Here is a 25,016-nt window from a genome sequence, read left to right on the forward strand (position 1 = left end):
ACAACTTACAACTAAACTGAATTAGATAGGTTGTCGGGAAATTTTCATGTATAATCGGCTTTTCTAGCCTACTAACAACAAAGCAATGTAAAATTTTAATATGTATAAATTTATTTATAGAAGTAAGATTATTTTATTTCAAAATACTTCATTTATGTATATCAAAAATATTATTATAGAAAGTAACTTAAAGAAATTATAACATCAAGTGAATCCTTCAATTCGAAAAGATCACAAAAAAGAAGAGAGAAAAAATAATTTTGTTAGATTTTTCTGTATCCAGATTTTAAATAAATACATTAGTTTAAATGAAAATACTTTCTTGGTGTAATCAAAATTGAAAGTTCGTAACTTCAATTACTCTACTCAAGTTACGAGACCCGTAAAAACACTCATCACACTTTGTTTACCACTTTATTGATACAAGTCGACCCCCCTATAACACTGTTGATTATTCCGTTTTATATGAATTTTGTGTTGTACGAGTTACTTAGATTTTACAAATACGTGTGCCGGGCTGTGAACGGCTCACGTATTTGTAAAATCTAAGTAACTCGTACAACACGAAATTCATATAAAACGGAATAATCAACAGTGTTATAGGGGGGTCGACTTGTAGTTATTTTGGTATAGTATCATATATTACGTCATTTCCGTTTGTGTAATTTTTAAATACTTATACCAGGATTTATCTAATTCGCGTCCTAAATTAATATTTGCTCTTTAATATTTATATGTTCAGATAACTGTCTCGTAAACACAACTCCTTTTTTTTTAAAATAGTATTTAACTTAATCTGAGTCATGTCGTTGCAGTGTCTCGCAACTGTTGCGTTACGGTAATTATGTTTAATGGTTCTCCCATGTTCTGCAATTCTAGTTTTCAATTTTCTGCCTGTTTCTCTAATATAAACAAGACTATTATTGCAACTGCGGTAAAATTTGTATACTTCTTTTTTAACAAGGCTACTTCATTTAAATTTTAAACACTATAAATTATCACTTACTAGAAATTCTCCCTTCAAGCATGATGGAATTTATGAGAAATTTGAGATCGAAGAATTGAGAAGAGCTTCGAGTGGTAATGTTTCTGCAGCCCTTGCTTGACAAAGCCATTCCTACTCGATGTTGCGTTGATAACTTCGGCCTCGATAGTACTATAAGTACTATATTATATGGTTTTATCAATAATATATTTTTAATTTTTTCATATACATTTATATATATATATATTTTACACTTTTATTTCTTGCTTATCGATTTTTGACTGAGTTTCCAACTTGTTTTGAACATTTCAAATTTTATTAGCCATTTTTGAACAATAGTTTTCAGATAATTAATTAACATACATTTTATTATCTTGTTTTTATGGGTCTCGTAACTATAGTAGTATAGAATAATCGGAATAGACTAAGAAAGTTAAATATTAACTTCCAACTAACTCATGCGGTACTATAATAAATAGACTGTATGTTCAACAGTACGCAACTTTTTCCTTTTAATAATCACAAACCATGTGCTCGAAAACACGATTTTAAAAATTATGATTGATATACGATGCATTTTCTAAAATTTGTAATGTTTTTTTTTTTTTTGTTAATCTCAATTACGTAAGTTCGCAATATAGAAATGAAAACCTTCGAAGATAGCAGCAATATTCCTTTATCTCATACCTTTCATTTACCACAAATATGAAAGTATTGTCTAATTCTGTCACTCATTCTTACTCTCGCAATGAATTAATTAGATGTAAAGCATGGCAATAAGTGCCGTACAATCTAAAATTGCAGTGCGATCAGTTTCGATTGACGTAAATCTGATGGCCAACGAGCTTTAGTTGACAATCTAGATCAAGAATTTCGAGCACGACCTAAAATTTACGATATATTCTATAGCAGTGTTTCCCAACGTGGGCCAATTCGAAAATGGACTTGTCCATAGTTTAAGTTAACTGTATAGCCGCTGTATGCAGTGCCGTAACTAGACAGGTGCAACAGATGCACCCGCACGGGGCCCACTTGGAAGGGGGACCTAAATGCAACTTCTTGCACAGGAATGGCTAGTAACGGCACTGGCTGTTTTTTTTTTTTTGTGGTTTTAGGCCCCTTACCGCTCAGAGCAGAGGCCAAAAACTGGCTGTGTTAGGGGGGCATAAGAATTTTAGAAAGGCTTAAGTGGGGCATAGCACAAAAAAAGCTTGGGAAAGTTCTATAGAATTTCTCCTTAGTTGTGGCTAAATTATGTAATTAGCATCAACTAACGTGCTGTTTAATGACCTGACGTATCACTTTGTATATATAGTAAAACTTCTATTTTCTTCAAGTCGAAGTTTTTCATAATCCCCGGACACCGATTTATGTTAATTTCAACTTCCCCGACTCTTAATTACATGATAGTATTTAGAAATCCTGTCCAAATGCTCATAAATGAAATATTGCGAGAAATCATGTTTTTCTTTAGGGATTATCCGGTTCGAAGGCACTTTTCACTTATTCGGCTAGGACCTCTTGGAATTTTTCACGAATATTTGATGGAATTTTATTGACTAAAAACAGGGCAAGAATACGCTTATTGCACCTCGTTTAATCTTTCAGAGTAAAATATATAATTTTAAATCATTAAGTCCCATGCAGATGGTCACACCTTGTCCCCAGCTCATATTATAGACAAATATTAATTTTTTACTCTTATTCCCTACGGTTTGTGAATACTTTGACAAAAATTCAGTAATCCGATGCTGCGCGATGATTGTTGCTCCCTTGTGATTATTATTTTGATTTGAGGAATTGTAATCCTGACTATAGTAGTAACTATGAAGTATATTAAGTGAGATGATGGTTGAATTATAGTAATGAATAATCTCCGGAGGAGGTGTTGACACACTTGACAAATGTATTAGAACATATAGCTGTTTTTTTAATTTGATTAGATTAATCACTTATAATTCATATGTGCTTTATTGCGAGGCAAATGAAACTTGGGTCTAGAAATACCCAAAACGTGAATTAGGTCGAAAGGTTTTGAAGTCTAATAGGCATATTATTATGCCAGATCAACATGAAATACTATGATGCGGTAGTGAACATTCCCTGAACTCTTCCAGTCTGAATAATTATCATTAGTAACTTTCAGGTACTGTACAGTACACGTCACCACTCCTAGATTAAAGAATAATGTTATATGAAAATGTGTTTCATATCGTGTTCACAAAAGAAATATTAATATACAAAAATCATATTACAACAAAATTTATTTATTTATAGAAAATATCCGATACATTTATACTAAAGTTAGGTCGCTAAACATTGTCCAATTGTGAAGCTCTGGAAGTGTAGTTGAACCACACAAAAATGTAAAAGGCAATTTATAAAATAATTTTATAAAACTATTAATGTTAAAAGACCAATCAAAGTGTTCAATCTGGTAACCGAAAAATTATAAAAATATGTATCAAGACCACAGGGAGCTTCTATTCCCTGCCTTCCTATTGCACAGAACCATCCTCAGTTAAAAATCTCTACATCATGACATTAAACCAGATTACCCTGTCCCCCCCAATAGATTTTCTCCAATCAACGCCCAGGACCGCAGACTTCCCAAGAGATCCAGAAAGATAGTTCTAGCAGGACATTCGCACTTTCAGAGAAAAACAAATTGGAAGATCTGATATTGTCGACAGTTGTAGCTGTAAGCTTATTTTTAAGTTACAATAAATCAGGACAATTATTTAGTAACTGTGGAGTTTGTCTCTGTACCAAACACACCCAATTACAATTCAGAACTGTTTGGATATCCTGATATTATGGGCATATCTGTGACCTCACAAAATCCTGTTACAGATTACACTGTTCTTTCATCTGAAAAGAGAATGATGAACATGTAAATAAATTACCATAAAAATGCCATTATAAAATTCACATCTTATAACCAACTCAGCAATTAAATTTAATCAAATCATTCATTCAAGAGGTGTCAAAAAGTATTAATCATCATTCACAAAACAAATAAAAGTTAATTAAAATATTCTATACCTTTATTTGTCCCACAGAACTGTTTCCCCACTCTTTCTAGCTTTGATGAATTTGTTCACCTAATGAATTTTAAGATATAAAATAAACAACAGTCTAATTAAATTAAACAATAATTTTCTTTACATATACCATAATCTTGCTAATTATTTATTTCATGGATACGGAACTATAAATAGCTTAACAGTGAAACAATAATTTTCAGAAAATGGATTTTGAACATTGACCAATCAAAAATTTGAGACCATATAGTATTTTGTGCACTTATGGTCCTATACCCATGATAAAATCTTCTGAATGCTCCTTCTCAAAAAATTTTTGTAAAAAATCTAACTATTTAGATTCTAAAATTTTAATAGAAATTTTGTTTAGTTGCTTATGTTTCCTGGAAAATTTAAAACTGTATTAAAAATCTCATATTTTTTTGGACTTTAAAACTTGATATGCAGAGAAAATTAAAGGAAAGAAAACTTATACATATTACATAAAAAAAATTAATTCAGAGATTTTACAGTAATTATAATTAAGGTTAGTTCACACTGAGTAAATAGCAAAAGCAAATGAGAAAAGCGATTGTGAATTTCAAGGAACCAATCATTTGCAAGCAAGAGAAAACGTCATCTGAAAAAAATAAAATGGCTGCTTCTGATATTGTCATTAACCATGTTTGTTTATTTATTGAGAAAGATAGATATGTCAAAAATAAAACGATGCTGGGTGAGAGGAATATTAAGTCTGTAATTAGAACATTTACTCTACTCTATTGTGCAAGAGTTTCTGTAACCATCTTGAAAGCAAGAACCACATGGCAACTAATGGGAATATGATTGGTGACAAAATTTTTTTTACTAGGAAAGAAGCTCAACAGCTCTGAACTAAGAAGCAACTGTGAAATGGTAAATTTTGCTGGAAATGATGTCATGTCTGATGTGTTATTTGCTCTGTTTTTCACTTTTGCCAGCAAATTGTGATCAGTGTGAACTAAGCTTTATGCTAAGTTTTTTAAGAAACAAATACAGAAAAACAATTACCATGACAATATCTTGTTGCAATAAAAATGATATCAGTTTTCCCGTTTTATGTTGATTTATTCTCCTTCGTACTTTGGACTTTTATTACAGGCATTTTGTATTTCTGGTTTCAGCAAATTTACCATTTATTATTCTGAAGTGCTTATCAAAATCCTTGTGGACTAACATGAAAAAAATAACAATTGTTAAAAAGCAGTAATTTAAGTTAACATATTTAAATTTACAATAAACATATCAGTAAAAAAAGATCCATCTATCATTCTGTTTTCAGAGGTGTCCTAAGTTATTCATCATTTACATTAAAAATATACACACACACAAAGATTTAAAAACTTACCATTGCAACATTCTTGAGGCATAAAAACATTCCTAAAAAAAAATATTCTTATGAAAAATCAACCATTTATGAAAAAATTAAAATAATGTAAATTATATATTTTCAGAATTTATTAATTTCAACAGTATTTCTGAACTCTAGCCAAAATAAATCATCATATTAATTATTCTGAAAAAATTAAAATGGAATGTCAGAAGATTGATTTTTTTAATAGGAAAACAATTAGGGATATCTAATGAATAAATTTATTCAGTAATCATGTAAAATCTCTGCTCTTTCAAAAACTTTTTTTTTAACTTAGGGACAATTTTAGAATCATTTAAAAACATTTGATCAAAACTTTAAACACCAGATTTAGTTTGGATTAGGCTAAGAAAAATATAATGCGATCATACCTTGTATCCGGCCCATAATACAAATGTGGGCTCCATATTTATGTCAATGGGATAACTTGATAAACCTTGAATTAATTAAATATCTTATTAATAAAATGACATCTCAAACTATAAGCAATAAAAAAAATTCAATTAATTCAGAAAATTAAAATTTGTCTACAAAATTTATCAGTGACTGAAGCAAATCATCATTATATATCTTTGTATTAATATTTACAGAACTTATAGCTGTGTAATGAGTTCATATCAGTTATTTTTATCATTCAATATTAAAGTTAATATGTACTTTGTCATTGAAAAATATTTTCTTGATTTTCAGGCTTGTTATGGAATTGCATGTGAGCAAATACAAAGTTTTATTGGTGAAACACCCATACAATGAAGTTAGAAAGCAGAATTCTCACACTTCTGCTAGGATAATATAGACATAAGGGGTAGCCACAGAGAGGTACACAAACATACGAAAATAATCACATTTATTTTAAGTCAAAAATGCCTTATGACTTGAAGTTGTCAAATATGTTAATTTTGGTAACTTTAGAAAGAAAAATCTAAAAAATGCAGAATAGTTATGATCATCAAGTATTGCCATATCTCACACAAGAGAATAAATAAATTTCTTTTTGGCTCTATGAATCACCCAATCTTTACATATTACTAACTTATTGATAAAACTATTACATGATTATTTAAAAAGGAACCCAAGGTTAAGTTCACTCTTGCTTGTGATGATATTTGTAACAATACACTCCACAAGATTAACAATGGTTTGCTTATTTAAGAAAATTGTCACATGCTTTAATTAAACACAATTAGTTACATATTAACTTCTGATCCCAATGAGGATGACTTATTTCTGGAAGATCATTCACATCTAATGAAGTGTGATTGGGACAGATAATGGCAGACAAAGACCATTCTGACCTTGGCCTTGGAGTGGCATATCATCAGTGGTTACTTCTACAACTAGGTTTGTCTTGGCATGTTTTTAAGATCTGGAAACTAACGTTCCATTTTTCCATACAGATAGATCTTTTACATGACGTTTTCAAGTACTTTTCTACTGCATAGATACAGAATTTAGTGTACTGAGAAATTGTTGTTCTTAAATAGAAATGCAAATAAAAACATGTAACTAGTTAAAACCAACTCAGTGGTTAGATAAACAACTGACATAACACACGAAACAAATTATCACATCAAAAACCAGCCACAAATTAAGTTCTGATGGAAAAACTAATTATTATTTTTGATTATTAACTATTTAAACTACATAGAGTTTAAAATATTAAACTTACTTGTATTTATATTGACAAATTCAATTTGAAAATTACCTGCAGGATAATTTATAATTTTAAATATAAAATAAAATTTAAAAAAATGCTTCAAATTTAAACTTATTTTCATTGATCAGATAACAAATTTACATTCAACAGTTAATCAGAGACTCTAGTCTGAAATTATCATCATTAAAAAAATAATAATATAATAGTACTTTCACTTACCATTATGAAATGGCAAAAATTTCAATTTTTAATTAATGGCAAACCTAGGAAAAAAAAAGTAATTTTAACTTTCAGTATTCCAAATGTAAGTACTATTCAGTACATATTAAGATAAATATATCAGACAGCCAAGGGGAGTCTTCAACTTAAGTCAGATGTGAAGAGACATAACTGTGTCATCATGTAATGCAAATATTACAGGATAAGTTAAATCAAAAACAATTATTACACAATAAATCAGTGCATTATCACTTTTATGAAGCTATTTTAGATATAACAAACTAATATTCCATAAAGTATAAGCAATCTAATTTGTTCTATTTTAAGATTTACATTTTCCTTGATTTTTAGGCATGTTGTAGAATGGAATACAAATGTTTTATATTTTCATGATATTGTTGTATCTATCCATGTTCATCGTGCAAGAAAAACATTAGGAAAAAAAAGAAAACATCGCATATTCCTCTTTTTATAGGGAAAAAAATTTCTATTAGAATTCTATCATAGCAAAGTGAAATTTCCATTCATATAGGCCATTTTCAAAGTATTTTGTGGGAATTTTGTTTGGCATCAGATCAGGAAGATCTGCCCGCAGGGTCACTAGGTTGGGCTTTTAGCTGTTTTTGATTTGGGGGACAGGAAGTACTTTTCTGAGAGGGGGATCGTAGACCCATGATAAGACTGCATTGAATTGAGTTCAATAATGAGACCATTTTTAATTAAAAAAAAATTTAATGAAGACAAAATATAAAAGAAAATAATAATCGATACATAAAGAGATGGTTATCGAATTTGGAGATAAGAATGTGTGAAAGGGAAGTTGATTTCTCCTTTTGGCACAAGTGATAGATGTGGTTCCATTAATGAAGACAAGATCTATATATTTTCTCACACTAATTGAATAAAGATTTAAAAAAAGAAAAAATTCTTTGCTACCTTTTAAAACAGCATCTATTTTCTCTCCACTGAAAGACGAGGAAAATGTCTTGGAATATGATCCAGATTAGGGGTTTTCTAAACAATTTATTAACTACATTGTAATATTTAATTATATAATATCCATTCCAATTCACACAATTTCCATNTTAGGGACAATTTTAGAATCATTTAAAAACATTTGATCAAAACTTTAAACACCAGATTTAGTTTGGATTAGGCTAAGAAAAATATAATGCGATCATACCTTGTATCCGGCCCATAATACAAATGTGGGCTCCATATTTATGTCAATGGGATAACTTGATAAACCTTGAATTAATTAAATATCTTATTAATAAAATGACATCTCAAACTATAAGCAATAAAAAAAATTCAATTAATTCAGAAAATTAAAATTTGTCTACAAAATTTATCAGTGACTGAAGCAAATCATCATTATATATCTTTGTATTAATATTTACAGAACTTATAGCTGTGTAATGAGTTCATATCAGTTATTTTTATCAAAGTTAATATGTACTTTGTCATTGAAAAATATTTTCTTGATTTTCAGGCTTGTTATGGAATTGCATGTGAGCAAATACAAAGTTTTATTGGTGAAACACCCATACAATGAAGTTAGAAAGCAGAATTCTCACACTTCTGCTAGGATAATATAGACATAAGGGGTAGCCACAGAGAGGTACACAAACATACGAAAATAATCACATTTATTTTAAGTCAAAAATGCCTTATGACTTGAAGTTGTCAAATATGTTAATTTTGGTAACTTTAGAAAGAAAAATCTAAAAAATGCAGAATAGTTATGATCATCAAGTATTGCCATATCTCACACAAGAGAATAAATAAATTTCTTTTTGGCTCTATGAATCACCCAATCTTTACATATTACTAACTTATTGATAAAACTATTACATGATTATTTAAAAAGGAACCCAAGGTTAAGTTCACTCTTGCTTGTGATGATATTTGTAACAATACACTCCACAAGATTAACAATGGTTTGCTTATTTAAGAAAAAATTGTCACATGCTTTAATTAAACACAATTAGTTACATATTAACTTCTGATCCCAATGAGGATGACTTATTTCTGGAAGATCATTCACATCTAATGAAGTGTGATTGGGACAGATAATGGCAGACAAAGACCATTCTGACCTTGGCCTTGGAGTGGCATATCATCAGTGGTTACTTCTACAACTAGGTTTGTCTTGGCATGTTTTTAAGATCTGGAAACTAACGTTCCATTTTTCCATACAGATAGATCTTTTACATGACGTTTTCAAGTACTTTTCTACTGCATAGATACAGAATTTAGTGTACTGAGAAATTGTTGTTCTTAAATAGAAATGCAAATAAAAACATGTAACTAGTTAAAACCAACTCAGTGGTTAGATAAACAACTGACATAACACACGAAACAAATTATCACATCAAAAACCAGCCACAAATTAAGTTCTGATGGAAAAACTAATTATTATTTTTGATTATTAACTATTTAAACTACATAGAGTTTAAAATATTAAACTTACTTGTATTTATATTGACAAATTCAATTTGAAAATTACCTGCAGGATAATTTATAATTTTAAATATAAAATAAAATTTAAAAAAATGCTTCAAATTTAAACTTATTTTCATTGATCAGATAACAAATTTACATTCAACAGTTAATCAGAGACTCTAGTCTGAAATTATCATCATTAAAAAAATAATAATATAATAGTACTTTCACTTACCATTATGAAATGGCAAAAATTTCAATTTTTAATTAATGGCAAACCTAGGAAAAAAAAAGTAATTTTAACTTTCAGTATTCCAAATGTAAGTACTATTCAGTACATATTAAGATAAATATATCAGACAGCCAAGGGGAGTCTTCAACTTAAGTCAGATGTGAAGAGACATAACTGTGTCATCATGTAATGCAAATATTACAGGATAAGTTAAATCAAAAACAATTATTACACAATAAATCAGTGTATTATCACTTTTATGAAGTTATTTTAGATATAACAAACTTTAATATTCCAATAAATATAAGCAATCTAATTTGTTCTATTTTAAGATTTACATTTTCCTTGATTTTTAGACATGTTGTAGAATGGAATACAAATGTTTTATATTTTCATGATATTGTTGTACCTATCCATGTTCATTGTGCAAGAAAAACATTGCATATTTCTCATTTTATAGAGAAAAAATTTCTATTAGAATTCTATCATAGCAAAGTGAAATTTCCATTCATATAGGCCATTTTCAAACTATTTTGTGGGAATTTTGTTTGGCATCTGATCAGGAAGATCTGCCCACAGGGTCACTAGGTTGGGCTTTTAGTTGTTTTTGATTTGGGGGACAGGAAGTACTTTTCCGAGAGGGGGGATCGTAGACCCATGATAGGACTGCATTGAATTGAGTTCAATAATGAGACAGTTTTTAATCAAATGAAACAAAATTTAATGAAGACAAAATGTAAAAGAAAATAATAATCGATACATAAAGAAATGGTTATTGAAGTTGGAGATAAGAATGCGTGAAAGGGAAGTTGATTTCCCCTTTTGGCACAAAAGTGATGGATGTGGTTCCATTAATGAAGACAACAAGATCTATATATTTTCTCACACTAATTGAATAAAGATTTGAAAAGAGAGAAAATTTTTTGCTACCTTTTAAAACAGCACTTCTATTTTCTCTCCATCGAAAGACGAGGAAAATGTCTTGGAATATGATCCAGATTAGGGGTTTTCTAAATAGATTTATTAAATTCTACATTGTAATGTTTAATTATATAATATCCATTCCAATTCTCACAATTTCCATTACATTTATAAGGCTGGCCAGTTGCTCTGAAGTTACACAGCATATTTAAATGTGTAGCAGAAATGCAAAACATGACCTGGGTTAATTGCTGGATGTTTGCACATTAATTCATTAAGCATCATGTGCTAAAACACAGCACTTAATTTGTTAAAGTAAATAATAATTTGTGGATGTCGATTTTTAAAATCAATTATTAAAATTCTCATTAATATTTACAAAAATATAGCATTTTAGATAATATTTACAAAAATAATGCATTTTAGATGTAAATCATTAATTACATGTAAACTTTTAAAACTTCAAATTTAGAAACTTATTTCTAAAATTCAAAACTTTAGTAGAATTAAATGTTACTACTTACAAAATCAATTATCCTGTACAATCAGCACATTTAATACCTGAAATTAAAGCCAAACTAATTAATATATTATATAATTTCAAACGAAATAGTTATATTCAAAAAACTATTTCAGACAAATGCCTCGATAAACATCACAGCTATCAGATTCGTCATCTTTTAGTCATCATAATGATCATTTTTAAGGACTGTATAGACTAAATTACAATTAAAAAAAAATAAAATTTTATACTAATTATATTCTTTATTACGTGAAGTTAATTAAGCCTTTGAAAGATTTTTTTCTGCAGTTTGATATTTCTCAATATCATGCAAACATTAAGAATAGTTCACAAAAATGTTTACTTACTAATTATTTTCAGTTTTATTAATTAGTTCTTCTTGTATCTGATATCCAGATTTTAAAAATTAAATGTCATCCATTGTTTAATATGCACCTTTTATGTATTCCATAAATATGTAGAATCTATAAAATAATTTAAAACAAATAAGTGAAAGTAAAAAAAATTCTGATTATTATTTAAAAAGTAAAGTATCAGACGAACTTTATCCTCATATATATATATTTGGTTCTGGATAACAAATCATCACAAAAAGTAAACTTAAAGATTCTACAATGTGGGAATGCTGGAGGTTGTAAAAATGATCCAATAAGATTATTAACCAAATTTCCTAAGTCTTTTCTTGAAATCCAATCAACATATCTTGATAATTAATATATAACTTGTGTTCAGCAAGTTCATATTAATCATTACTTTCAACTTTTTTAAATGACACAAACCTACGTCCATATTAACCACACACAAGACACCATTTAATATTAAAATAAAGCATGCCATGTTTGCATTCATCATTTTAAATTTATACAGCAGCCTCTATAGTTGTTGAAGTTCAATTGTTTTTAACTGTAGTGGTAGGAGGAGAATTTCAACAAACTACAATTTTCCCTTTGCAAACATTTATTCTTTATTACTCACTTTTATCCACCCCAATGGTAAGGAGTTAGCCTCCTTACTCAAACTATCTACGACTACTCATACACTCCCAAAATTGGGTAACTATATTTCCTCAAACCTCACAATTCAAAAAATAAATGTCTCAAAGTCCAGGTTGAGAAGCATAGGAAAGATGTTAAAGCACTGCAAACTGTACAATAATGTAATTTAGAAATAAATTGTTTTGAAAGTTCCAAACTGTACAAGTAATTAAGATTTCTTTCAATTTTTACCCACTTGCAATAAACTGAGGCTATAAAAAAAATCTCACGAGATACACATTTTAAAATTATCTCTGTGTTTGTAATCAAGGAAATACAATAATTATCTTATTTTCATTAATCTTTCTTAAATATATGTATAGCTCACATTTATTATAATCTTTATCACACATCTTGAATCTTTATTCAAAGTGTTTTTTGTCACCGAAATATAGAATAAGAATTTAACTCTTGTTTATATCATCTAGCCCAGAATTAAATGTTTCATTATATTCACTTCCACTTAAAAGATTTGTCTTATATTTATATTGTCAAGCAACTTAGATTAAAACAACATACCTTGTATTTTTCCATAATACAAGCATTTGATCTTCAAACATGATGCAGAATAACCCTGAAGTAATAATTTAAATTTTTATTAACAAAGTATTAACAAATTTAAAGCTCAAAAGTAATATAAAGTCCAGAATATTCAGAAAATTATCTATAAATTGTCTACAAAAGTAATCAGTGACTGAAGCAATTCATCATTAGTTATCTCAATTTTTAAGAATATTTATCATATCTTTACCAATTTCATTTTTATATTAAACAGATTTTGAACTTACCATAACATATTTACACTCAATGTATTCTTCACTGGCCAAATTCCTGAACAAAAGAAATTTTTGAATTAATTTAAAAATAATTTACTTGATTGTTTTGAAAATATGCATATTCAAATTTTTAAATTACCATATGCAAATCTACTTGAATTTTTTACTGATCCTGATTTTGTTATAAAAAACTTAAGAGTACGTAAAATCTACAACCCCCTCTCTGCCAAGTATTAGATTACTTAAAAAATATATGCAATCAAAACTACAAAATCAACAACAATTTTAATTACATTTTATAAGTTTCCTGTATTTTTCCCTTTAAAATTCAATATTCATTTAACAGAAAAAAATCACACAATAGAAATTTAACATCAGAAAAAGAAATTTAAGTTATCTGGATGTATCAAAAATCAACATTGTTCTGGCAGATCTATAAAACCATATTGGCTATAAACATATGTTGAGAATGAAATTACACCAAGTGAGTCAATATCTTGTATATCAAATTCCAAAATAAATTGAAGCTTTAATTAAAGCCATAGGTGGCCCTACACAAGTGTGGTATAATATTTTTGTTTCACGTGCAAATGATTTAAGCTTCTTTCTAATGTTAAAACACAATCAATATTTTTGAAGGGTGGTCTAATACTTTTGGCAGGGAGTTGTATTAGTTTGATGAGACATTATTTAACAGAATTTTATGTACTTAAACATTCAAACTACATTATCGTAAAATTAAGTATGTTATTCAGTAAAAATATAATTGACTCAGACAAATGCCTCATGTTCATCAACAGAATTCAGGCTCGTCATCTTTAGTCATCATTGTCAAGATTGATACAAAAGATGGTAAAAGTCCATCCTTACTATAATGGATGGACTTTCCTTTTTTCTAATTTTGCTCTCTTAAGACACCTCTCTAATAGATGTGTCCTAANTTTTTTCTGCAGTTTGATATTTCTCAATATCATGCAAACATTAAGAATAGTTCACAAAAATGTTTACTTACTAATTATTTTCAGTTTTATTAATTAGTTCTTCTTGTATCTGATATCCAGATTTTAAAAATTAAATGTCATCCATTGTTTAATATGCACCTTTTATGTATTCCATAAATATGTAGAATCTATAAAATAATTTAAAACAAATAAATGAAAGTAAAAAAAATTCTGATTATTATTTAAAAAGTAAAGTATCAGACAAACTTTATCCTCATATACATATTTGGTTCTGGATAACAAATCATCACAAAAAGTAAACTTAAAGATTCTACAATGTGGGAATGCTGGAGGTTGTAAAAATGATCCAATAAGATTATTAACCAAATTTCCAAAGTCTTTTCTTGAAATCCAATCAATATATCTTGATAATTAATATATAACTTGTGTTCAGCAAGTTCATATTAATCATTACTTTCAACTTTTTTAAATGACACAAACCTATGTCCATATTAACCACACACAAGACACCATTTAATATTAAAATAAAGCATGCCATGTTTGCATTCATCATTTTAAATTTATACAGCAGCCTCTATAGTTGTTGAACTTCAATTGTTTTTAACTGTAGTGGTAGAATGAGAATTTCAACAAACTACAATTTTCCCTTTGCAAACATTTATTCTTTATTACTCACTTTTATCCACCCCAATGGTAAGGAGTTAGCCTCCTTACTCAAACTATCCACGACTACTCATACACTCCCAAAATTGGGTAACTATATTTCCTCAAACCTCACAATTCAAAAAATAAATGTCTCAAAGCCCAGGTTGAGAAGTATAGAAAGACGTTAAAGCACTGCAAACTGTACGTTAATGTAATTTAGAAATAAATTGTTTTGAAAGTTCCAAACTGTACAAGTAATTAAGATTTCTTTCAATTTTTACCCACTTGCAATAAACTGAGGCTATAAAAAAAACCTCATGAGATACACATTTTAAAATTATCTCTGTGTTTGTAATCAAGGAAATACAATAATTATCTTATTTTCATTAATCTTTCTTAAATATATGTATAGCTCACATTTATTATAATCTTTTTCACACATCTTGAATCTTTATTCAAAGTGTTTTTTGTCACCGAAATATAGAATAAGAATTTAACTCTTGTTTATATCATCTAGCCCAGAATTAAATGTTTCATTATATTCACTTCCACTTAAAAGATTTGTCTTATATTTATATTGTCAAGCAACTTAGATTAAAACAACATACCTTGTATTTTTCCATAATACAAGCATTTGATCTTCAAACATGATGCAGAATAACCCTGAAGTAATAATTTAAATTTTTATTAACAAAGTATTAACAAATTTAAAGCTCAAAAGTAATATAAAGTCCAGAATATTCAGAAAATTATCTATAAATTGTCTACAAAAGTAATCAGTGACTGAAGCAATTCATCATTAGTTATCTCAATTTTTAAGAATATTTATCATATCTTTACCAATTTCATTTTTATATTAAACAGATTTTGAACTTACCATAACATATTTACACTCAATGTATTCTTCACTGGCCAAATTCCTGAACAAAAGAAATTTTTGAATTAATTTAAAAATAATTTACTTGATTGTTTTGAAAATATGCATATTCAAATTTTTAAATTACCATATGCAAATCTACTTGAATTTTTTACTGATCCTGATTTTGTTATAAAAAACTTAAGAGTACGTAAAATCTACAACCCCCTCTCTGCCAAGTATTAGATTACTTAAAAAATATATGCAATCAAAACTACAAAATCAACAACAATTTTAATTACATTTTATAAGTTTCCTGTATTTTTCCCTTTAAAATTCAATATTCATTTAACAGAAAAGAATCACACAATAGAAATTTAACACGATTTAACATTAGAAAAAGAAATTTAAATTATCTGGATGTATCAAAAATCAACATTGTTCTGGCAGATCTATAAAACCATATTGGCTATAAACATATGTTGAGAATGAAATTACACCAAGTGAGTCAATATCTTGTATACCAAATTCCAAAACAAATTGAAGCTTTAATTAAAGCCATAGGTGGCCCTACACAAGTGTGGTATAATATTTTTGTTTCACGTGCAAATGATTTAAGCTTCTTTCTAATGTTAAAACACAATCAATATTTTTGAAGGGTGATCTAATACTTTTGGCAGGGAGTTGTATTAGTTTGATGAGACATTATTTAACAGAATTTTATGTACTTAAACATTCAAACTACATTATCGTAAAATTAAGTATGTTATTCAGTAAAAATATAATTGACTCAGACAAATGCCTCATGTTCATCAACAGAATTCAGGCTCGTCATCTTTAGTCATCATTGTCAAGATTGATACAAAAGATGGTAAAAGTCCATCCTTACTATAATGGATGGACTTTCCTTTTTTCTAATTTTGCTCTCTTAAGACACCTCTCTAATAGATGTGTCCTAAACACAAACATTTGGGGCAATGCATTTAATAAGAGCTACAGTAGAGCGTCGATTATCCGAATCAATTGGGGACTGGGGTTGTTCAGAAGATTGATGTTTCGGATAACTGATTATGCACGAAAAAATATTAATTTATCCCATGTTAAAATTTTTATCCATAGCATGCTGCTTCGCATTAAATTTGTCAATGTTAAGCCTAACGAAGACTATTGTATCGTTAAAAATTATTTTTTTTTATTTTGTACAAACAAAATAAATATATTGAAAAATATAAAAACAAAAAATTTACTTCAGAAGTTAATTTAGTATCAAAAATGTAAAATATTTGAGTAGCCCTAGACATAGCCAAAGATTGCCGCGCCACAGCACTGGCAAAAATTTAAATTTGCCGACTGGAATTCTTTCAAATGATTGACTTTTGAATAATCGACGTTCCACTGTATAAGCAAAAACTCTTCAGATTACTGACTGACTCTGCACGGTGGAACTTAAGCCTGTTTTTGTCGTGGAGTGGCACATTACATGGCAAATGCACACAAAGAGTGTCATGTAACATTTCTCAGTGCTGTCTGGTCACGTGATATATCATAATATACTATAGTATGTATCTTGTAATTAGAAATGACTTATTATGTTACTAGTCATATTAAATGAGTTAATAACAATAACAGGTAAAATTTTTTCCAATTTATGTTTATGTGCACCACCATGGCGGTCACAACTATTCATGCTCCCAACAGACTCCTCCCGAAGAGCAGCCACTGACTGTTTAACATAACTAGGATCAATTCATAGTAGTTCTTGAACATGTATCAATAACTAGTTTGCAATATCTACACATGACCGCTATTAACAAGCGCATTCTATGATGTCTTTGTTCTATCATGTGATTCCTGCAAGATATAGTTGATTGGAAATGCATCAGAGCTGTTGTCACGTGACTAGATAAGCGTGGAAACGAGGTCACGTGACATGAATTGTAAGCATCCAACCTGCTACTCCGCAATGTGAACAAGGTTAAGCAATGGTGGCTTCCACCGTGCAGTCGGTAAGTAATTCGACAAGTTTTTGCTTATAGCTTATTAAATGCATTTACCCCCGAAATTTCTGTGTTTAGGACATGTCTACTAGAGAGGTGTCTTAATAGAACAAAATTATAAAAAAATGCCCCATGTAGTAAGGATGGACTTTTACCCAAAAGATAAATGGTTTTAATTTTTGCATTAGATTTATACACAACAAAAATTTAACACTTGTCGATAAACAGTTTGCTGAAAGTACAAGGATGGTTAAAAATTTAACAGTTGCACACAATAATTGATATTAGCCAGTTTGTAAACTATCAGATGAATAGGTGCAAACCAAAGACCAACCACCAGCATTATGGTTTTATCCACTATCACTGTTGGAGCTAATCCTCCACAAACCAATGAGTACTTATAAATGGATTTAAAAAATTCTTGTACAGTAGATCCCCCTATAAAACCGTTTCCTATAGTTATGATTCCTATAAAAATTGTGGCAGTATCCGTAAACAACGGTAAAAATAACTCCTATAATACGTAAAACGTCATCGGGCAGCCGAACTACTTTCCCGCCGTCCGTAGCGTGGCGCTACGGACGTTTAGGCGGATAAATTGAGTTTAGCATCGTCTGTTCATATAATTATATATAAATTAGGTACTGTACATATAATTNATATAAAAACAATAAAATTTACTTCAGAAGTTAATTTAGTATCAAAAATGTAAAATATTTGAGTAGCCCTAGACATAGCCAAAGATTGCCGCGCCACAGCACTGGCAAAAATTTAAATTTGCCGACTGGAATTCTTTCAAATGATTGACTTTTGAATAATCGACGTTCCACTGTATAAGCAAAAACTCTTCAGATTACTGACTGACTCTGCACGGTGGAACTTAAGCCTGTTTTTGTCGTGGAGTGGCACATTACATGGCAAATGCACACAAAGAGTGTCATGTAACATTTCTCAGTGCTGTCTGGTCACGTGATATATCATAATATACTATAGTATGTATCTTGTAATTAGAAATGACTTATTATGTTACTAGTCATATTAAATGAGTTAAATGTTAAATGAGAATAACAATAACAGGTAAAATTTTTTCCAATTTATGTTTATGTGCACCACCATGGCGGTCACAACTATTCATGCTCCCAACAGACTCCTCCCGAAGAGCAGCCACTGACTGTTTAACATAACTAGGTATTAATTCATAGTAGTTCTTGAACATGTATCAATAACTAGTTTGCAATATCTACACATGACCGCTATTAACATGCGCATTCTACGATGTCTTTGTTCTATCATGTGATTCCTGCAAGATATAGTTGATTGGAAATGCATCAGAGCTGTTGTCACGTGACTAGATAAGCGTGGAAACGAGGTCACGTGACATGAATTGTAAGCATCCAACCTGCTACTCCGCAATGTGAACAAGGTTAAGCAATGGTGGCTTCCACCGTGCAGTCGGTAAGTAATTCGACAAGTTTTTGCTTATAGCTTATTAAATGCATTTACCCCCGAAATTTCTGTGTTTAGGACATGTCTACTAGAGAGGTGTCTTAAGAGAACAAAATTATAAAAAAATGCCCCATGTAGTAAGGATGGACTTTTACCCAAAAGATAAATGGTTTTAATTTTTGCATTAGATTTATACACAACAAAAATTTAACACTTGTCGATAAACAGTTTGCTGAAAGTACAAGGATGGTTAAAAATTTAACAGTTGCACACAATAATTGATATTAGCCAGTTTGTAAACTATCAGATGAATAGGTGCAAACCAAAGACCAACCACCAGCATTATGGTTTTATCCACTATCACTGTTGGAGCTAATCCTCCACAAACCAATGAGTACTTATAAATGGATTTAAAAAATTCTTGTACAGTAGATCCCCCTATAAAACCGTTTCCTATAGTTATGATTCCTATAAAAATTGTGGCAGTATCCGTAAACAACGGTAAAAATAACTCCTATAATACGTAAAACGTCATCGGGCAGCCGAACTACTTTCCCGCCGTCCGTAGCGCCACGCTACGGACGTTTAGGCGGATAAATTGAGTTTAGTATCGTCTGTTCATATAATTATATATAAATTAGGTACTGTACATATAATTATATATTAATTATATATAAATTAGGTACTGTATATATAATTATATATTAACTTAATTTATTGTAACTTTATTATAATTAAATATATATTTTTCGCCGTCTAGCGTCACGCTACGGCGAGTTAGGCGACCTATCGTCTGTCCAGTACTGTAATTTTATACATTTCTTGTGAAAGAAACATTTCTTATTTAACGGCCATAAAAATTATTTATATTAAGGATGTCTCCAAAAGTCAAAGAAGTTTTCGCAGAAAAATAATATCAGAAATTGCGGCCGCGGTTTGATGCGCTGTTCCACGACGAAACCAAGCTTTAGCAACGGGCGTAGTTGAATGGTACACACTCGGTAAGCAATCCTACAATTTTTTGTTTATAACGTAGTTTATACGTATTATTTTCAGAAAAATATACGTATTTTGGAAATGTTGAGTCGAATTAGTCTAGAATCGATTAATTTTATGAAAGAAAACCTTTCAAACAGCCGTAGTCCGTAAACTATGATTCCTACAAAATTGATTCATAAAGAACGGAACGTATCTACCATCTTATAGGGGGATCTACTGTATATAGGCTCTCCAATCACCACTCACAATATGTACAGTGGTGTCTTGACTTATGAGTTTAATTCATTCTGTGATGGAGCTTGTAACTCAAATTATTCATGTCAAATCAATTTTCCCCATTGAAATGCCATTAACACATTTCAGACCCCAAAACTACAATAATTTTGTTACACATTTTTAAATAAGACAAATGTACTTATAAGAACTAATGACTACATCATTCAATCACATGTTTTTCTATAAGCTAGCCCAGTGTTTTTCAATCTTTTTCATTGAGTGGCACACCTAATTGAAAAATAACAAATCGTGACACCCTTGACCAGCGGCAGATCTAGAATCTGAATAAAGGGGGAGACTAATGGGCCAGATGAATTTTTTGTGAATATTACGCGCAACACGAAAGTGTTTCTACGTGTTCAAAATCAAAATTTAAGTTCATTGAATTTTGTCGAAATACCTACATGTAAAATAAGTCTCGCTTTTGTTTGTCATTCTTCTCTGGTGGTTAGCCTGGCACTGGGACTGGGAACATGAAGGCCAAGCAATGTGGTTTGGGCGAACTCGTGACAAGTCGTGCGTACACATAGCGTAGAACATTACATTAACATGCGATTAGTCATAGTTTCCTTGCTTACTAGATATCTCGTAGCAAAATAGAACTGACAATAAGTTATCTTGAACTACACTAGAGTAAATTTCCAAGAAAATGCCTAAAGGCTCTAAACTTTGCGACACCACAATTGTGGCGCCGTGGCACCCCGGTTGAAAAACACTGAGCTAGCCTGTCAGACATTGGAAGAGTAACAGGCACTTGTACAGATTAACGGGTACGGCTATTTGAGAGGTTTACTTCCATAAAATTAACTAAATCTAGACTAATTTCACTCGAATATTTCCAAAACACGTATAATTTGTTGAAATGATCGTTATAAAATATGCTATGAACAAAAAATTGTCGGAATACTTATCGAGTGTACCCGTTCNCGCCGTGGCACCCCGGTTGAAAAACACTGAGCTAGCCTGTCAAGACATTGGAAGAGTAACATGACAAAATTATGGCAGTTTTACACCCTTTTCTTAATCTGTGGTTTGCTGTGCCAACTAGCAATAGGGTATCTGAAGCTGGCCCGTAACATAAATTTTAGCTCTCAACTCAAAGCAAAAAATTTGTTTCTAACTGTCCATATTAAGGCAAGTGCTGTGCTTGTCTACCTTCCTTTGAGTATCCCCTTCAACAAGATACCAGAATTGAAAATAAAGCATCACTAATGCTTTCAGTGTTCACTTTTTTTTAGTAGTGTTGGACAAGTTAATGTGGCACCCACCCACAAGTAGTCCTATATCTATTTTCTTTTTCACATTTGAAGTGGTATTGCATACATCTACCATCATAAATCACAACAAAATGATTTACGATAGTACAAAAACAGGCTCATTCCTCACAGACAAGTTCAGTTCCCTGTATGAAATTCCTAAAAGTGTTGAGAAAGCAGATGCTCCACAGGCATCAGTATCAAAACTGTGGATATTGCCCTAAAATAGAAAAAATATCCCAAGAGTGCAACATTTTTGTAACAGTTTAGCCTACTGCACCAATCTGCAGATACATATGCAAACAAATTTTAAAAATCCACACTAAACAGATTCAGAACTTCAATAGAAATTATAATTAAGTTTAATCATAATTTCAGATATCTCATTTCGGTTAAATTGTGCTTTTTACAAGTCATCCCAAAATTTAACCAAAAAAATTTTTTGGGATGACTCGTAAAAAGCACTACTCTATGAACAGAATAGTGTGAAATGTACAGTGCAGACAGGAAAAACACATACACGTTTTAACCAATTAAACGAGTTTAATTTTGCGCTGACATTGAATGATACATATATACAGAAAAGGTTCGGATTCAGCAGTTTACCTACACTTTTCCAAAATCCTGAATGACCAGTTATACCAATAGACCGGTAGTTACCTTTTCGATAACTACCTCCTGACAAATCTATTTGTGCGTGTAAATTTAAACTAAAAGATAGGAAAGGTAGAAGAGGAAGTAAGAAGAACTAAAGGACAGAGGGTACCCAATTTTTCTGTTGGTTCTACACCGTTCGTCTCGGCTTCTTTCTGCAGCTGTTCTCCTTTTTAGAACAATTCGGGTCCGTTTCGGGGTTTCCTTTTCTATAATCATCGATCGGATTCTTCTGCCGATCCGCTTCTTATGGCCTCCTTCTGCAGCGCTTCCCGACTTTCCCTTTTGGGAGTCTGCTGCCACTCGTCCTTCTCTCTCGGAGTCTGGCCCAAGATTAATTCTGGAATCTCTCCTTTTCCCCTCCAGCCTTGTTAACGTCTATTGTTCTAACCCTACCTCCTGATGGGTTAGGGGTGAGGCGAGTTCTCTGAAGTCCGAGACAAAGGAACAAAGAAATTGGAAGGAAAATTCTAGAATTTAAATTAAACTAAAACTATACAGACTAATAATAATAATAATAAACAGGCGTATAGCCACAATAGAACGACTTACTGAGTGCACTGCTCAAGATGCAATTGCTATTTCTCAAGACAATTTCTTTGTCTTAAGAAATAGCAAAATTTTTAATTTTACTCAGAAAGTTTTGTTATGAATAATATACATTTTAACGTTTAACCTACTTCACATCAACCGTTTTATCAAAATTTAAACCAGTCTACAACGTAACACAATTTGAAACTATGAAATAATTAATTCGTTCCCGAAATAAATCGAAAATTCTTTCCTATTAATTTACTTTTTACCATTGAATTGTTTTGTTTCATTAGAAAATGAATTTCACTTAACATTTCTCAACGAAACAGAACAATAAAAGAACACGTTACCTTTCTTACATCTTTTTCCCACGATTCATAAAAATCGATTCAACTTCCAAGTGCGATGCTTTTTAAATTATATTTGCTTCGTTTCCTTCTTCCTACCGATGAAAAATTAAGTAAATGTAGACCGATGGAAACGGATTGCTCTTTCCCGGTAACAACCATGTCGAACGTCTCGCTTCCTCGCCTCGTGGGTAAAAAGTGTACGATCTCTCTCCGCTGCCAGATTATTTCCTCCCAATCAAATAACCGGCAACAGAGTAAATAGCCCAAAAGTAGTCCAATGGAAAATGCGATAAAAACAACAATCAATAAGCNCAATTGTAATGTTTCTAAGACCATTCAGTAGAACATTATCTCCATATACTTATTAAAAGTTATCTTTTGGGGTGCTTTTAGGGTTTTCTGGTTTTTCGTTTTAAAGATATTATAGCAGTTAATCGCCTGAATAATCAGCTGGAAATTTTACAAAATAATTGAGCATAAATTAATCAATTACATGCAAATTAAATATAAAACAGCACATTAAATATTAAAAACTTAATTAACATTATTAACATAATCTCAGGTAAGTTCTAAATTAATTTTTAATTTTACATTTTAAAGTGGCATGTTATAGCTTCAAGAATCCCATTTGAATTTGAATTAGGGATGCCCCACCCTGGCAAATGCATTTTTTGCCCATAGGATAACACGTCACTGTTTAACAAAATTATTTTTTGTATATTTTTATTGTTTTGTTTATAACATTAATACAGTATTGCAAATTTAAATTTGTTTATTAATAATTTTATACAATATAGATGTCTTACGTATTGTTATAAAATACGTAAGACTTCTATTCGCAAGAACTTTAATGATACATTAATACAAAATAACACAACTTTTATAATTACAATTAATTTAATTATAATGAAAATTTTAATTGCAAAGTTACCTTAATGCTATTTTAAATACGCATTTAACAATTTATTTTTATTACAACTGCCACATAAACACACACGGCACACTAAATATAGCATAATGGCACCCGTATTCGAATGTTTAAAGCTGTTATAAAATTTGATATTTTTTATTACAATCAGTAGAAGCACAAATAGCAAAATTCATATACGAAAATAAAAATTGTTCTACGCTTGTCATTAAAAACAAAACACAGCTAAATACAACAGCAGTCGACAATAGGAAGAACAATAACTTCATATAATTCTTCACAAGTATTTTTTGCATACATCAATTTTATAGACAATTTTTAAATATTATTCCTTACTTTTTCAATTATTAACCAACTCGAAAAGCAAGTTTTAAAGGGTCAAAATAAATATGTTTACGACCAATTGTAATGTTTCTAAGACCATTCAGTAGAACATTATCTCCATATACTTATTAAAAGTTATCTTTTGGGGTGCTTTTAGGGTTTTCTGGTTTTTCGTTTTAAAGATATTATAGCAGTTAATCGCCTGAATAATCAGCTGGAAATTTTACAAAATAATTGAGCATAAATTAATCAATTACATGCAAATTAAATATAAAACAGCACATTAAATATTAAAAACTTAATTAACATTATTAACATAATCTCAGGTAAGTTCTAAATTAATTTTTAATTTTACATTTTAAAGTGGCATGTTATAGCTTCAAGAATCCCATTTGAATTTGAATTAGGGATGCCCCACCCTGGCAAATGCATTTTTTGCCCATAGGATAACACGTCACTGTTTAACAAAATTATTTTTTGTATATTTTTATTGTTTTGTTTATAACATTAATACAGTATTGCAAATTTAAATTTGTTTATTAATAATTTTATACAATATAGAT

The 25,016-nt window shown here is 30.1% G+C and overlaps 3 long non-coding RNA genes across 6 annotated transcripts; all 3 read right to left on the reverse strand.

The window, feature by feature from the left end:
* Positions 1 to 3,236: 3,236 nt before the first annotated feature.
* Positions 3,237 to 11,254, reverse strand: LOC111626804. 2 transcript variants are annotated; one of them, XR_002756933.1, is made up of 6 exons: positions 9,976 to 11,254; positions 5,791 to 5,855; positions 5,396 to 5,427; positions 5,059 to 5,219; positions 4,031 to 4,089; positions 3,237 to 3,856 (listed from the first exon to the last, which is right to left on the reverse strand). It is a non-coding gene; the product is annotated as an uncharacterized LOC111626804 (long non-coding RNA). The 2 variants fall into 2 exon arrangements; XR_002756932.1 differs by lacking the exon at positions 9,976 to 11,254 and adding an exon at positions 7,089 to 8,342.
* Positions 11,255 to 11,371: 117 nt separating this feature from the next.
* Positions 11,372 to 14,110, reverse strand: LOC111626806. 3 transcript variants are annotated; one of them, XR_002756937.1, is made up of 4 exons: positions 13,239 to 14,110; positions 12,970 to 13,024; positions 11,764 to 11,880; positions 11,379 to 11,611 (listed from the first exon to the last, which is right to left on the reverse strand). It is a non-coding gene; the product is annotated as an uncharacterized LOC111626806 (long non-coding RNA). The 3 variants fall into 3 exon arrangements; XR_002756936.1 differs by having other exon boundaries at positions 11,400 to 11,454; XR_002756935.1 differs by having other exon boundaries at positions 11,372 to 11,880; positions 13,239 to 14,109.
* A 69-nt stretch (positions 14,111 to 14,179) lies between these two features.
* On the reverse strand, positions 14,180 to 23,421 carry LOC111626805. Its single transcript, XR_002756934.1, has 4 exons — positions 23,202 to 23,421; positions 15,711 to 15,753; positions 15,442 to 15,496; positions 14,180 to 14,355 (listed from the first exon to the last, which is right to left on the reverse strand). It is a non-coding gene; the product is annotated as an uncharacterized LOC111626805 (long non-coding RNA).
* Between the last annotated feature and the right edge of the window lie 1,595 nt (positions 23,422 to 25,016).

Source organism: Centruroides sculpturatus, unplaced genomic scaffold (genome assembly GCF_000671375.1).
Source record: "Centruroides sculpturatus isolate CEXI.00-Female unplaced genomic scaffold, Cexi_2.0 scaffold280, whole genome shotgun sequence".
NCBI classification, from domain to species: domain Eukaryota; kingdom Metazoa; phylum Arthropoda; class Arachnida; order Scorpiones; family Buthidae; genus Centruroides; species Centruroides sculpturatus.